This window comes from Coenobita brevimanus, chromosome 50 (genome assembly GCF_032717465.1).
Source record: "Coenobita brevimanus isolate Jiangsu-jjx chromosome 50, ASM3271746v2, whole genome shotgun sequence".
NCBI classification, from domain to species: Eukaryota; Metazoa; Arthropoda; class Malacostraca; order Decapoda; family Coenobitidae; genus Coenobita; species Coenobita brevimanus.
Genome location: NC_137003.1, coordinates 33,866,465 through 33,880,832, shown reverse-complemented (window position 1 = coordinate 33,880,832; position 14,368 = coordinate 33,866,465).

Sequence of the window (14,368 nt, the reverse complement as noted above, 5' to 3'; positions counted from 1 at the left end):
ATATATAAATATATATATATATATATATATATATATATATATATATATACTTGTCTCCATATTATCCAGCACAGCTGCTGTCACATGGCATTTATATCTGCCTAATTGTATTACAGGTCTAACTAAATCAAAAGACTGAGCTTTCTTCATTGTTAAGAAGCCTGTAATGGCTAGATTTACCTTGCCAATAATAGGTAACTTTAATTTCATCACAATGTTTGCAGAAATGAAGGTTTTCTGAGCACCCGTATCAAACAGGGTACATGCTAATAGGTTTCTATTCTCAAACAATACCTTCACATCTACTATTGGAACTGCAGCTGACATTACAATTGGAGCATTCCCCTTTGCAATTGCCATATTGACGCTTGCAGGTTTAGGAAACTCAATTTTCACCCTAGGGCATAAAGTACTATGATGATGATCTTTTTTGCATTTAAAACAAAGATTTAATTTAGTCTTACAGTCCGCGGCCGTATGTTCGAACACCCCAGTCCCTGAAGCTTTTCTAATTTAGAAGCATAATCAGGATAATGTCGACATGATGCACTGGAATGCTGTTAGCCACAAAATGCACAAACTTGCCTGTCTTATACCATGGAAGGTTTTACTTCCTTAATATCCTCAGCTGGTCAATTCCTTGTCTGTAATACTCTATCCTTAGCCTTGAAGGAGCTAAGGAAAGTATCTATCTCTTCCTTAGGCACATACTTAGTCTTTTCTGACTTAGGTTTCCCAACCAGTTGGTTGATGGGTTTTTTCTTTATTTCAGTCTTCTGTTTGACCTCAGTAGTTTTTACTGTTTCTTGCAAATGTTTACAGAGTTGCATCAAGCCTTCCTCAATCTCTTCACAGGAGAAATTATCCTTTTGATAACTACCATACAAAGCATCCTTGGTTTTTGGTAGAAGCTTTAAAGACACAATTCTTGAAAGCACCCAATCTGATGCCTTAATATCTCCGTAAGTACCTAAGGCCTTTAAGTTAAAAACTATTGCAATTCTAAATTTTTGCAAGGAATCAAAATTATGTCTATGTATGGGTAATTCAGTTAGAGCCTTCAGTAACTGAGTAATAACTTGCTCCGTCTTTGTAGTTTTGTCTAAGGATGGTCAAGGCCACCTCATAATTACTTTCTTCTATTGGTAATCCTTTTATCAGCTGGTATGATGTTCCTTTGACCTGTCCTAACAGATATGTAAGTTTACTGACTTTAGGGAGATCTGTTCTATCGTGTACTAACTATTTGAACTGGTCCAAGAAGGATTTCCAGTTCTACTCCCCATCAAACTCGGGAAGCATTATATGTGGTAACACAGCTCTACTCTGCTGTTCCACAACTTGTGTTGCTGCGGCAATCTCAGCTAATTTTGACTCTAGTGTCTTTACTGCAGTTAGGTATTCTTCTAATTTACTTTCAAATTTCGTAGTTTCTGACTCTAAGAGATTCTTATCATCAGCCTTTACTATAGCTGCTTCTCAAGTTATATAACTTTCTTCATACTTGTTCCATCGGTTTTTCAGGATATTTAGGAGACTTTTTAATTTCTCCTTGGACAGAGGTATTTCGTCCAACGACTGTTTGTAGTCATTTATGGCTCAAGTTACCCATCCTGCCTTACTACTAGAAGATCCTTGCAGTAAAGAAACAGACATGTTGACTGGTTTCTAATTTAATAACTTAATTATGAGTTTCAACCACAATTTTACCCCAGCTTAGTAATTATCTGATTACAGTATTTTAAATTTTGAAGAAGGTAGGGATTAGCTCCTCTTTATGCAAACTATCCCCGTGGGTTATTAAACCTCTAGGATTGTATTTATCCCCCCCTATCAATTTCCAAATATTCATTACAGCTCAGCTAAATAATCACTTAATTTTATGAAGTGTAGGTATTAGGTCCTTAACTTCAACCTATCCTCCTGGGTTATTAAACCTCTAGGGTTATATTTATCCCCCAACTCAATTTCCAAAACATGCGTTTCCCCTGAACTCGGTATGTACGTGTTTCCACATCATCCACTGAAACCGAACGTGGTAGTAGCTATGCCCATTAAAAGCAACTTAAAACACATTCAGCGCTCTGGCACACAACTGCTTTCCTCACTCGGGACACCAACATGTAAAAAATTTCAAGTATTTTCTAATAAACTACTCGTAGGTCGTTACTCGTCCCTATAGTTGTCCTTAAGTAAATTCAAACAAGTCTTATAGGGTTAGGTGAACCGTAACTTAACCTTAACTCACCTAAATATTGCTCTTCTATCTCCTAGCTAATTCCCCCCTTGAATTGGCCAATTCTTAAAGGCTACTTAGCTGGGGAGTTCGGACAGCAGATGATGACGAGCCACTTTTCTGTAGTTGCTTGGGTTTCAAGCATCCTTAAGAGTGTATAAACAAGCTGCTAACTCGACGAGGTCTAGGAGCAGAGTGAAGGGGCAAGGCAAGCCTCTCTCTCCCTCATAGAATGGTAGAGGTGCCAACTATTATTTAACCCACGGCGTCCCGTCGACTTTCTTTAACGTCCACACATTTTGTCACTGCCAATCCCGTCGACGTACATAAACGCGAAAAAATTGCAAGGTCCTTAATTTGCACAATTTTCAATTTTCGTGAGTGATTTTTGGTACGTATACACGTGACACCTTCCTCTACAAGATGCCAGGCAGGGACAATGCCTCACCCAGCATGACCTCCTCCCCCCCCCCTGCATGCCATTGTCTCAGCAATTCACCTGTTATCAGTGACCTGGCCAGTATAGCCATGTCATGCCACAGTACGAAATTCAGGGCCAGAGTGATTCCCCAATCAATGACAATGTGGAGGACAAACTTTACATAGCATTAGAGGAAGAAACAGTTAGAAATGATGATCAGGTAATGTGGCAAAAAAAGGTCAGGTATTATTGAGTGAAACAATGCTTATAGTGCCTATATTACTGCTTGAAAACCAATATACTCTCGTACTACTTATAAATTCGTACCAAGTAAATAAATAAATACCGTTTATGAGTGGTGTGAAATAGTTATCCTCCCATAGAACTCGTTTTCTTTGGTGCCAGCCTGATAGAAAACCCAGTAAGGAAAGGAGGTACTCCTACCTGTATCGAGTATTTTAAACCTCAGGTGAGCGATTTCTCTATGAATTTTCGATGTTTCTCACCAAAAGCGAAGGTTTGAGCCAAAAAATTTTTTTTCCTAAAATGGTCGGGATTGGGGGGAGTCAGTGGTGGAAAAGTGGTCGGGATGGGGCGGGTTAATTACTATGCTAAATACAGTTTGATTACATCATGATATGTACAGGGTGAATCTAACAAAATGATCTTAGCTTCAATTAAACTAAAGTTAAACCAAATATTCTCTTTATGCGATTTTCTTATATCCACATCTGCTTTATATGAGGACCTTTTGCATCCTCGCCATGTCATCTAACGCGCAGTTGCGGTTTAGCTCAGTGGAAATTTCCATATAATTACATGTATTTACAGTATAGTTGTCCACGAGGGTTAAACGCAGTAGCATTTAATCTATCAATAATAAGAATTATTAACCCCTACACCGCGGGCTTGTTTACCAATGACTTGCGTGTGCCGCGGGGTTATTTGGGCTCAGACAGACTCTCAAAAAATATTTGCCAAAAATCAGTTATTAGTCCTAGAATAATAAAATTACATATGCTTATGGCACATACCTTCAGCTTTCTCCTCGAATGATTGTTGAGCCTTCGTCGGTTACCGTAGGACTTGTGGAGACCTCTGAAGTAGGGTAACGAAGTCTCCACTTTACACTTCCCGACAACCCGTAATATGATTACCACAGCCAGATACAAACACTATAAACACTCTTCTACAATTTTCAAGAAGTTTGGGATCCATACTCAAAAAAAAAAACACTGTGAAAGCAATGGAAATTACGAGCACGTCTGATTGTCGCACTGGCACTAGTTCGCTCTTGGTAGTCTGTCATTTATTATTCATAAAACCCCTCACACTTTATATTTCTATTACTATATAACACTTATATATATCTACAGTCTTTATCCATAAGTTTCCTTCAGTAGTATTAGTTTATTGTCACTGTAGGGATTCAATTTCTTTCAGTAAAATACGTAGCATTCACTTTCTCGTCCTGTATACTGGCATTGAGAGTGAATGTCACTTTCATCTTCACTCTCATAACTCATAGCATTCAGACATGCTAGAGTGAAACTTTCACTTTCATTACTCCTAGGGTATATACTCGTATTCTTATAATACTACTCATTTACATTTCTATTTACGTTCTCTATTTTATTTACGTTATTTACATTTCTATTTTATTTACACTGTGTTGTGCACTGTCACTTGAAATAACTTATAAAACTATTTTCCATTGTTCACGTATATTTACATTCATTACTTTCACTTGCTGTTTACACATTATTTACACATTATTTACAATTCCACTTGCACTGTTTTACTCAATAGAAAGATCGTAGTCACTCTTTTATCAATTGTCAGCCCTTTACCTCTTTCCACACGAGGTTTAGTAGGGGGAAAAGGTCACAGAGCCATTTGCATGGGGGTGAAAAAAGGCCTTAAAGTCAGCAAGATGAAACATACATCCTCTCACTTCGGAAGATGAGAGTACACTGATAACGCAGGGCCAGCCAGCCTGGAGGCCTTTTCAGGGGTTATTCAGAGTTACCAATATTACTTCTTGAAACAGCTAAGTCTAGCACTGATATGATTGGCAGGAAATCTAGACAAGACATTATAAATTTGGTAGTTCCAGGTGAATGTTAATATCACTTAGGCTTCTCCCTTCCCTCCTTACATGTATATTTATTACGAAAATAGATTAGAGGCCTACTTAGGAGATATATAATCAGAGCTACCAATGTTAAATCTTGAAACAGCTTTGTGTAGCACTGATATGATTGGCAGGAAATCTAGACAATACATTATAAATTAGGTAGTTCCAGGTGAATGTAAATATCACTTAGGCTTCTCCCTTCCCTCCTTACATGTATATTTATTACGAAAATAGATTATACGGCATATTTCAAAGGGAAAAAAACAGCGAAAATTAGCGAACGAGTGCACGTGAGGTGTTGTCAGTGTTGTCAGGTGATAATTAGCCAATTCCAGGTGTATGGCACTCTCACTTACCTGATTTCTTTCTTGTATATATTATTTGGTATAAGAATACGACATAGGGCTTATTTCAATGGATGAAATCAGTGAAAAATTCCAGGGAAGATTTACTTAGCGTAGCATGGCCGGGCAGGCGAGAGGATAGGGTAATGGAGGGGGGGTAGGGAGGGGAGTCAAGAACGGGGAGAAATGGCTAAATTGTCAACAATGGATGGGAGTACAGATGAGATTAGGAGTGCTGACTAGTGTTGGACATTGTCAGTACTGATAGATGATACAAGCCCCCACTTGGAAGCCCGGGTGAATTCAAAATAACACAGAATCACAAAAGCGACGCCCCGCGGTATGATCCCTTGCTCCCAAGCGTCACGAAAGTGACGCCCCGCGGTTAAGGGGTTAAAGAGAACGTAATTTCTGGGTTATAAAAACCGCTTGAACAGTTGACAACGACCCTGGTTTTCCTCTGCTTCTAACCAGGGATGACTATTTTAAAAAGTAGAGAGCGCAACTGCTCTGGGGGAAAATACTTCCCAGAAACAGTGTCACTGAGACGGTGAATTATGCATTTTATTCAAGTTATTGTATGTAAAGTTTATTGACACCATACCTCATACAGTGGAAACAAAAAGTTAATCATATATATATATATATATATATATATATATATATATATATATATATATATATATATAGAATTATATATATATATATGCAAACTAACCACAGGAGAAATGAAAGGAGCGACAGTGAGTACTTTCATATATTACATCTTCAGACAGAGTGAGACAGAAACGTAAAGGGTAGAGGTGTTTTATGCACAACCACAGCAGGTAGTGGCACACAGAACAATGGATGACCTGAGTTTTTACCTGCAGCTTAACTTATGGCCACCTGCAGCAGGGAGTGGAACACAACAAAGGATGACCTGAATCTAAAAATGCATGTGACAAAGGAGAAGGGATTAGGAGGGGAGGAAAGGGGAGTGGGAGGGAGGGGGAAGGGGGAGGGGAGGAGGGGAAGGGGGAAGGGGAGAGGGGGGAGGGAGGAGGGGATAAATACTGCTGCCTAACTTAAGACCTAGAGGATTAATGCTTGGTGTGTCCCACACAGGTGTGACTACACCACCAGGAGATGACAGGGAACAATCACGTGTTAGTCTGGGGGATACTGCTTTAAAATTAATTCAGTAACAATTTATCACACTTAAAATGACCATAGCTCATGTTTACATTCTTTTCATATGTGCCAGAAATTAGACAAGATTCTATTACATTTCTTTCAGCACAAAGCATCCAGTGATCACCATATTGACTGGACAGGCTCCAAGATTCTAGCAAGATCAAAAAACTTAGATGAAAGAAATGTAATAGAATATATTTCACACTGAACCATATACAATATAAAACTTTATCACATGATTCCATCACAACCTCCTCTATTATTCCCTTCCTGACTCTATGGCATACATTACCACTTGTTGCCTTAGTGACTATGGCATACCTCTGTGGCATACATAATGCCTGCTATGGTAGGTCTGTTATTTCACTAATACAGGCACTATATGTTTCACAAAATATAAGTATTGGCATCACTATAAAGGTAAAATACTCACATCATTTACCAGCATGGTGAAGCAGAGTGGCAAACCCATTATAACAAACCACACTCCTGCCTCTAGGCCTAACGGCTGATAATGGGCCCCAATGCTTTATAAACAATATATCTATGTTCCATTGACATAATCACTTCACATTATTGTCAGAAACACTGTACAGTCACAATATATCAATAATGGCTTCTGCCTTGGGTGGGAGGGGGAAAATGGCGGATTGAAAGGGACGACTGACAGCAATGCTAACCTTCAGCCCAACTGGTAGTGAGATACTAAAGTTTTTCTGCTGTGCATTGTCTCATCAGAGAAGTCACAGTGTTGCCAAGTGTTTACCTCGGAAGAGAGATGCACCCACTAGAACGTATCATAATTTGACGCAAATTGGCCCAAAACTTTCCTTTTGACGGCGTTTTTTTCTGCGTAACAATGCTATTTGCATCTGCATGCGTTTATATGCCAAACCACAAAGGAGGCGATTCGCGTCAATGTGCCTCGGAGGGCTAAATAACAGCAAAATTCCATAGGTTAAAAACACACTTAACTGAAAATAGACTGGTTTAGAACCATAAAATGTGTATTAATGGATCAAAAGGAAAGTTAAAAAATAATACTATTACATCCCCGACCCACACTGCCACAAGCTCCAACAGCAGTAGTCCACCATAGAAAGGAGGTCACCCAGTGAATTGTTCCTCGAAGGGTCAACCTTTCATTATACACAAGATCAACTCAGGCATTGTAATAACTTAGGCATCTCATGTTTGTAGGTTTTATTTTCCAAGTAATTTCACAAGTGCCAGAGCTACACTAATGTCACAAGGTGACAAGTAAACTGACTCCTCTATTCTCTCCCCCATCCTTTTATAACTTTTCTTGTTATCCAAACATTCTATGTACCCCTAGCGGCAACAGTTCCAAGTTGGAGACATCAGTTTCAAGTCGGAGACATCCTAACCATTCAAGAGCTTTCTTACATTACATTGCACTCTAAATGCTTTAGCATAGTTATGAAATAAAATATGAATATTACATATTTTAACAAAAATTCATCCAAATAAAACATTATAGAGAAAAACGAGATAACATTGAATGTGTAACTTTACAAAATAACTCCAGTCACAACAGCTAGCTACCAGACAACTCTCAATAGCATCTGAATATGTGCAAACAGAATTGTCCACTGCCACCTAGCTAGCACTCATGCTTCTCTACACTACCCCCTCCCTAGTCCTTCTGATATCACAACAAAACTACATGATATTTACAAAGATAATCCTTAATACTAACAAAACATTTTATTTTATTTATTCTTTTTATTTATTTTTTACACAAGGAAGAAGGAACTAAAGCCCAGGAGCCCACAAACCGTTCCTTCCAAGAAAAGAACAAAAACAGCACGAAACAGAGACAAATTCAAGATGTGTTCATTTCGAGGAGCCTGGACACACTGCATCTGAAAGACTGGAGATCATAGGAAGTAGGAAATACAGATAGAAGGAGATAGTTCCAGAGTTGACCTGTTGTATAAATGATGGATGTGGAATAACGGTCAATTCTTGCATTAGAGTTGGATGGAAAAGGGATGAGAGATTGTTGTTAGAGGGGTACTATGTGCAAGACGGTATGGAGTCAGCTTAGCACACCTAATCTCCTGGAAGCAGATTTTACAAGAGATGTAATATGATCTTTCCAAGATAAGTCCCGAGTGAATGAAACCCCAAGCATGTTCAAGGATGATGAAGGATTAAGCTGGATATTACTAAACGTTAGTGAGTACTCCTGTGGAAGATTTTGTCCAGTTGATAGGTGTACGAACTGAGTCTTTGGTGCATTAAAAACAAGATTATTTTTTACCCCACTCACAGAAACGAGCCAAGTCAGACATTAGGTGTGACATAGCCTCATCCCTTGTTTGCTGAAGTAACAGCTGAGATGGACGATTCGAGAACCGAATGGAAAGGTGAAGGGTGGAGTCATCAGCGTATGAGTGGATAGGATTAGATGTACAGCTTAGAAGGTGACTGATGAATAAAAGGAAGAGAGCTGGTGAAAGGACAGAGCCCTGAGGAACACCACAATTGACAGATCTAGCAGAAGAACAATGGCTGTCTACAACAGCTGCTATAGAACGACCAGAACGAAAGCCATAGATGAAGGCACAGACAGAAGGATAGAAACCATAAGAGGGAGGTTTGGAAATTAAAGATTTATGCCAGACTCGATCGAAAGCCTTTGAGATGTCAAATGCAATGGTATAACTTTCGCCAAAGTCCCGAAAGAAGGATGACCATGAGTCTGAAAGGTAGGTGACAAGATTGCCAGCGGAGCATTCCTGACAGAACCCATACTAACGATCAGGAAGAAGGTTGTGATAGAAAAGATGTTTAAAATTTTTCTGTTAAGAACAGACTCAAAAACTTTTGAGACACCGGACGTTAAAGTAATTGGGCGATAGTTAGAGGGTTGGGAATGGTCACCCTTCTTTGGGACTGGCTGAATGAGAGCAAACTTCCAGCAAGAAGGAAAGGTACAAGTCGACAGACAGAGGTGAAAGAGTTTACCTAGGTCAGGGTGTAAGCACGAAAGCACAGTTCTTGAGGACAACAGGAGGGACTCCATCAGGCCCATATGCCTTGTTAGTGTTGAGGCCAATGATGGCAGAAAATACATCAGATGAAGAAATTTTAATATCAGACATGAGGAAGTCAGAGGGGGGAAGTGATGGAGGAACAGCATTGGAATCGTCCAAGGTAGAATTGGAGGAGAAAGTCTGAGTAAAGAGATCTGCTTTATCAGTGAAGAAATAGTTACAGAACCATCAAAATGGAAAAGAGGAGGGAAGGCTGATGAGTCAAACTTATTGGAAAGGTTTTTAGCAAGATGCCAGAGGGAGCAGGAAGAATTCGAGTTGGAGAGTTGAGAGCATTTAGTACGGATGAAATTATTTTCAGCAGAGCGAAGAACAGACTTATCACGATTCTGGGCAGGAATATAAAAAAAATGCGATTCAGGGGTGGGTTAGTTCCAGTACCTTTTATAGGCCCTCTCCTTGTTCTGGACTGCATTAGAGCATGCATGATTAAATCAAGGCTTTCTTGCATTAGTCAAAGGATATGAGAAGGGAATGTATGCTTTCATGCCTGAGTGAATAACCTCCGTAATGAGCAAGGCACGCTCAGATGGCTCCCGGCCATGGAAGCAATAATCATTCCAGGGAAATTCAAAGAAGTAATGCCTGAGGGCCTCCCAATCCGCAGCTCCAAAGTGCCACAATCGATGTTTGTTTGGAGGGTCCACAGACCGTACCGGAGTGATAGGACAGGTTAAGGTAATAAGGTTGTGATCAGAGGAGCCAACCAGAGAGGAAAGATTAGCAGTGTAAGCAGAAGGATTAATTGTAAGGAAGAGGTCAAGTATGTTGGAGCTCTCTCCATAGCAGTCAGGGATATGGGCAGGGTGCTGCACAAGCTGCACTGTGTCATTAAGGATAGAAAAGATGTAGGCTTGTTTACCAGGTGGATCAGTGAAAGGAGATGAGAGCCAAAGGTGGTGATGAACATTGTAATCTAACAGAATGGAGATTTCAGGGAAAGGAGAAGTGGATAGGATGAGTTCCATCTTAGAAGTAAGATAGTTAAAGAATTTTTCATCATCAGTAGAATTAGGGGATAAGTAAACAGCACAGACATATTTAGTCAGAGAATGACAGGAAAGCCGAAGCCAGAGAATAGAGAATTCAGAAAAATCAAGTTGAGGAACACAACAGCAAAATAAGTCGTTCCATACACATACACAACAGCCACCTTTGGGTATGAAATGAATATAGAGAAAGTAGGAGGATACAGAAAAGGGTTTGGTATCAGGCTTCAGACAACTGAGTCTCAGCTAACAAGAGTAGGTGAGGTTTAGGGGAGGAGATATGGTGCTCAACAGAGGGAAGTTAAAGGAAAGGCCACGAATGTTGCAGAAATGAAGAAGTGAATCAGACAGTGGTTCCAGGCAGCTCGTTGAGTCGTCACTAGGAGAGGGGTGGATGGTGGGGGCCTAGGGACTCTGAGGGTTGGTTATTAGATGCCATTTTTCTTTTTTTTAGTTTTGAAGATGTAGTTTGGTGTTGATAGGTAGAGAAACTTGTATTGGAGAGCAAAATAGTCCTGCAACTTATCAGGTCTTCTCCTATGGCAATTCCGACGACATCTCTGCTACTCCACACGGTCCACTCTTCCTGGAATGCCTTGGTCCTCTTCCTGATTCACTTCTTCCTGAATCCCTAAGGAAACTTTCACCATCAACTTGTGCTTCAGCTCCTTGGACTTCTTCCACATTAATAGCTGTGGGCATGCAAGATTCCACAAAGATGTCACCACTGTCCTGTCCTGGCCCATGGTACTGCCTCAGTCGATTCATGTGTACCACCTAAGGGTGAGACATCTTACCTCCCCGAATCCTGTACGTTGTGTCTGACATTCAGTACATCAGAGTGTAGGGCCCATCCTGTGGGCTCTGCAGTTTTGGTAACTGTCCCTTCTTCTGTTGAGGATTGTATAGCCAAACTTTGTTACCATCTTTGGAGCTCACCTCACTTGCTTTGGCATCATACTGGTGCTTTATCACTTCTGAAAATTTCAGAGCTCCTCAAACTTGATGAAATGCCAGAGCCAGCCTTTCCTGAGGATGTTTTGCATAGTTGGAGGTGTGTGTAGGCAGCTCTTCACCAGGTCGTCTTCCCATTAACAGATCAACTGGCAATCGCAACTCATGCCAAAGCATCAGCTTTGCAAGGGTGTACCCAGTAGACTCGTGGGATGCAGACCAATATGCCATCGGCAATGCAGGTAATTTCTGGTCCCATTCCATCTGTCCCTCTACAAAATACTTGGCCAGTTCTCGGCCCTGAATCCAGTTGAATTTCTCCACCACTCCATCTGGGGTCATCTTGGTCTTCTTCATCCCCAGCAACTTGCAACACTCATGGAACACGGCAGACTCAAAGTTTCAACTGTGGTCTGAATGTAGCTCTTGTGGCATCCCCAAACAAGAGAAGAATTAGTTAACTAACACGTGAGCAACAGTTGCAGCTTCATGATCTGGGATGGCATAGGCTTCTGGCCATTTTGTGAAGCTGTCCATGGCAACACATATCTACTGGTTTCCTTTTTTCAGTGAGTGGCAGAGGTCCAGCAAAGTCCACTGGAACTCTTTCAATTGGTGCACCCACTTTATACACTTGAAGAGGTGTGCAACCACGCTACTTGGGTCCCTCCCTGGCACAGCATATATAGCAGACCTGACACCACTCTTCAACATCCTGACGCATGCCAGTCCAGTAAAACCTCCATCGCAGCCAACTTAGAGTTTTCTTCACTCCCAGATGCCCACTAGTGATTCAGTTATGAGACTCTTCTGAGACCTCAGGTATCCTTTTCTTAGGAACAGCAGCTGCTAGTACTTGCTGAGGCCATTGGGTGTCTCCCACTGATGCTCCAGTAGTTTGTTGTTCAAATGTAGGTCCCACTGGCTGCACTAGCTCTTAGTTGCAGGGCTAAACCTGATAATTTCTTCTCAAGATGGTTGCACTGTACTACACTGCAGCCGCTTTAGCACTGGTCGTGTACCCAAATCCTTCATCTGCATCCTCTTAACGTTTTCTTCAGCTATCACTGGCCCTTTCACTGAAGTATGGCTGCATTTCTTGTGAAGATTTTCCTTCCTACCACACTGCTTGGAATTTGGGTCATAAGCATGATGACTCAGGCTGTCACCATTGCCATGTACCCACCCAGGATGGTGTTGCACCACATGGTTGTTCTGCTCCAGCTTCCTGAGCCTGTGTGCTAGTTGTCCTTTTGAACTGAGGAACTCTGCATTAGAAGGGCAGCTCATGCCACACCAGTGAAAACTGGTTCTATGTTGTATAGCACTATATTGAGGGGGCTACTTTTGCCTGGGAGTGGACAAGCGTACATTCTCCCACTGCATATATGGGTGAAAATCACTAAAAACAAAGTACTACTCTCCTCCATCAATGCTGATGGGTCTCAATACTGAGTAGAAGAACACAACAGAAGGGCTCTTCATCCCATCAGAATAGTGGTGCTATACGTGATGAGCAGCCCACATGATTTGGGAAATTTTCCGAGGCAACCCCCACATTAGATGGGCGGCCTATCCTGTGAGCATTTCTACCCTGCTGTGGGGGCTGTACCAGCCAATCAGACCACTCCTCTTCCCATCACATGATCACTCTCAGCCAATGGGAGCCAAGTATGTGGCAGCCATGACAGTCCCTTCTGTTTTGTTCCTGGCTGTGGACACAGCAAGGACACTCTGAACTTTTGCAATAATTATCTTTGAATTATGAGTGCTACATGTTTGTAACTGCAAAAAATGCTCAAACAACAAGAGGATCAGGATGAAAGTGTTGCAGGGCAATCAAGGCTTCGCCAAGCAGGAGATTCGAGTGGTGTAGACAGTGCTACCCTCAGCAAGTGTGCATTTTATAGAGTAGTGAAGTACAATGTTTCCAACCCCAATGACCCCACACATGTGCCTGCATGTATTTATATTAGTGGTAGTTATCATTAGTGGTAGTTATCCTGTCTACCATGGAAGTGATGGTGATGAAAGTGATGGTGGTGGTGATGATAGTGTTTTTGGTGGTGTCATGCATATTGGTGGTGGGGGTGAATGTGGTGGTGAACATGACCTTGTGGAAGCACAAAGCGACCTTGGTGGTGCGGGTGGCGGTGGTGTGGTGTGTAAAAAGAAAAGGGGGCAAGTGAGGGATAGGAATGTGGAGGTATGGCAGCAGAATGTGGTAAAAAAAGCTGTAATCTTGGCCAAGAATACATTAGCCATTCCATGAAAAAACGTGTAGCGGCCAGAAAAGTCGGTGCTCCATGTCCTGATGGCTGTTTTGACAAGGTGTAGAGAGAGAACATTGACAACATGTTTTAAAGTTTCTGGGGTGTGGGTGATTATAATGCACAGAATGCATATCTACAGTCTCTGATGTGCGAGAAGGCTGTGAAACATAAACATACCACAGCAGAAATCAGCCAGAAGCCAGTGCACTATGCTTTTTGAGTAAAAGTGAACTAAAGGGAGTTTCTTGTGTGTTGGAGAGTGTTCATTTCCATTTACGGCCTCACTGGTAAGAAAGCGAGGCTGCTGGAATTGAAAAGGAAAACCTTCCCCCATGTTACACCTTTTCCTGATAAGCATGGCCATCACCCCACAGGTAGGACCATCACGGGTGATTAGCTAGCATGTGTTCACGAGCACATCAAAAGTCTTTCTGTCACTGCTAGCCATTACTCTTAGTGTCATGCCCCACTCCACAGATACCTAGAAGATGGTGGCAACATTGGTGAACTGTATGGCCAGTACATGGTGCAGATGAATGAAAACTACAAAGGTGAAGAAAAGGTGTCTGAGAGGTTTTATCATGACATCTTCACAAAGCATTACAACATCATATTTCAGCCACCAACAACCAATGTTTGCAATATCTGTGCAAATTATGAGATGATGATGAAAATTGCAGCAGGTGATATGAAAAAAATTGCAGACCTGTAGGCAAGTCTGAGGGAGCACAAGGCCATTGCACAGGTGCCATGGG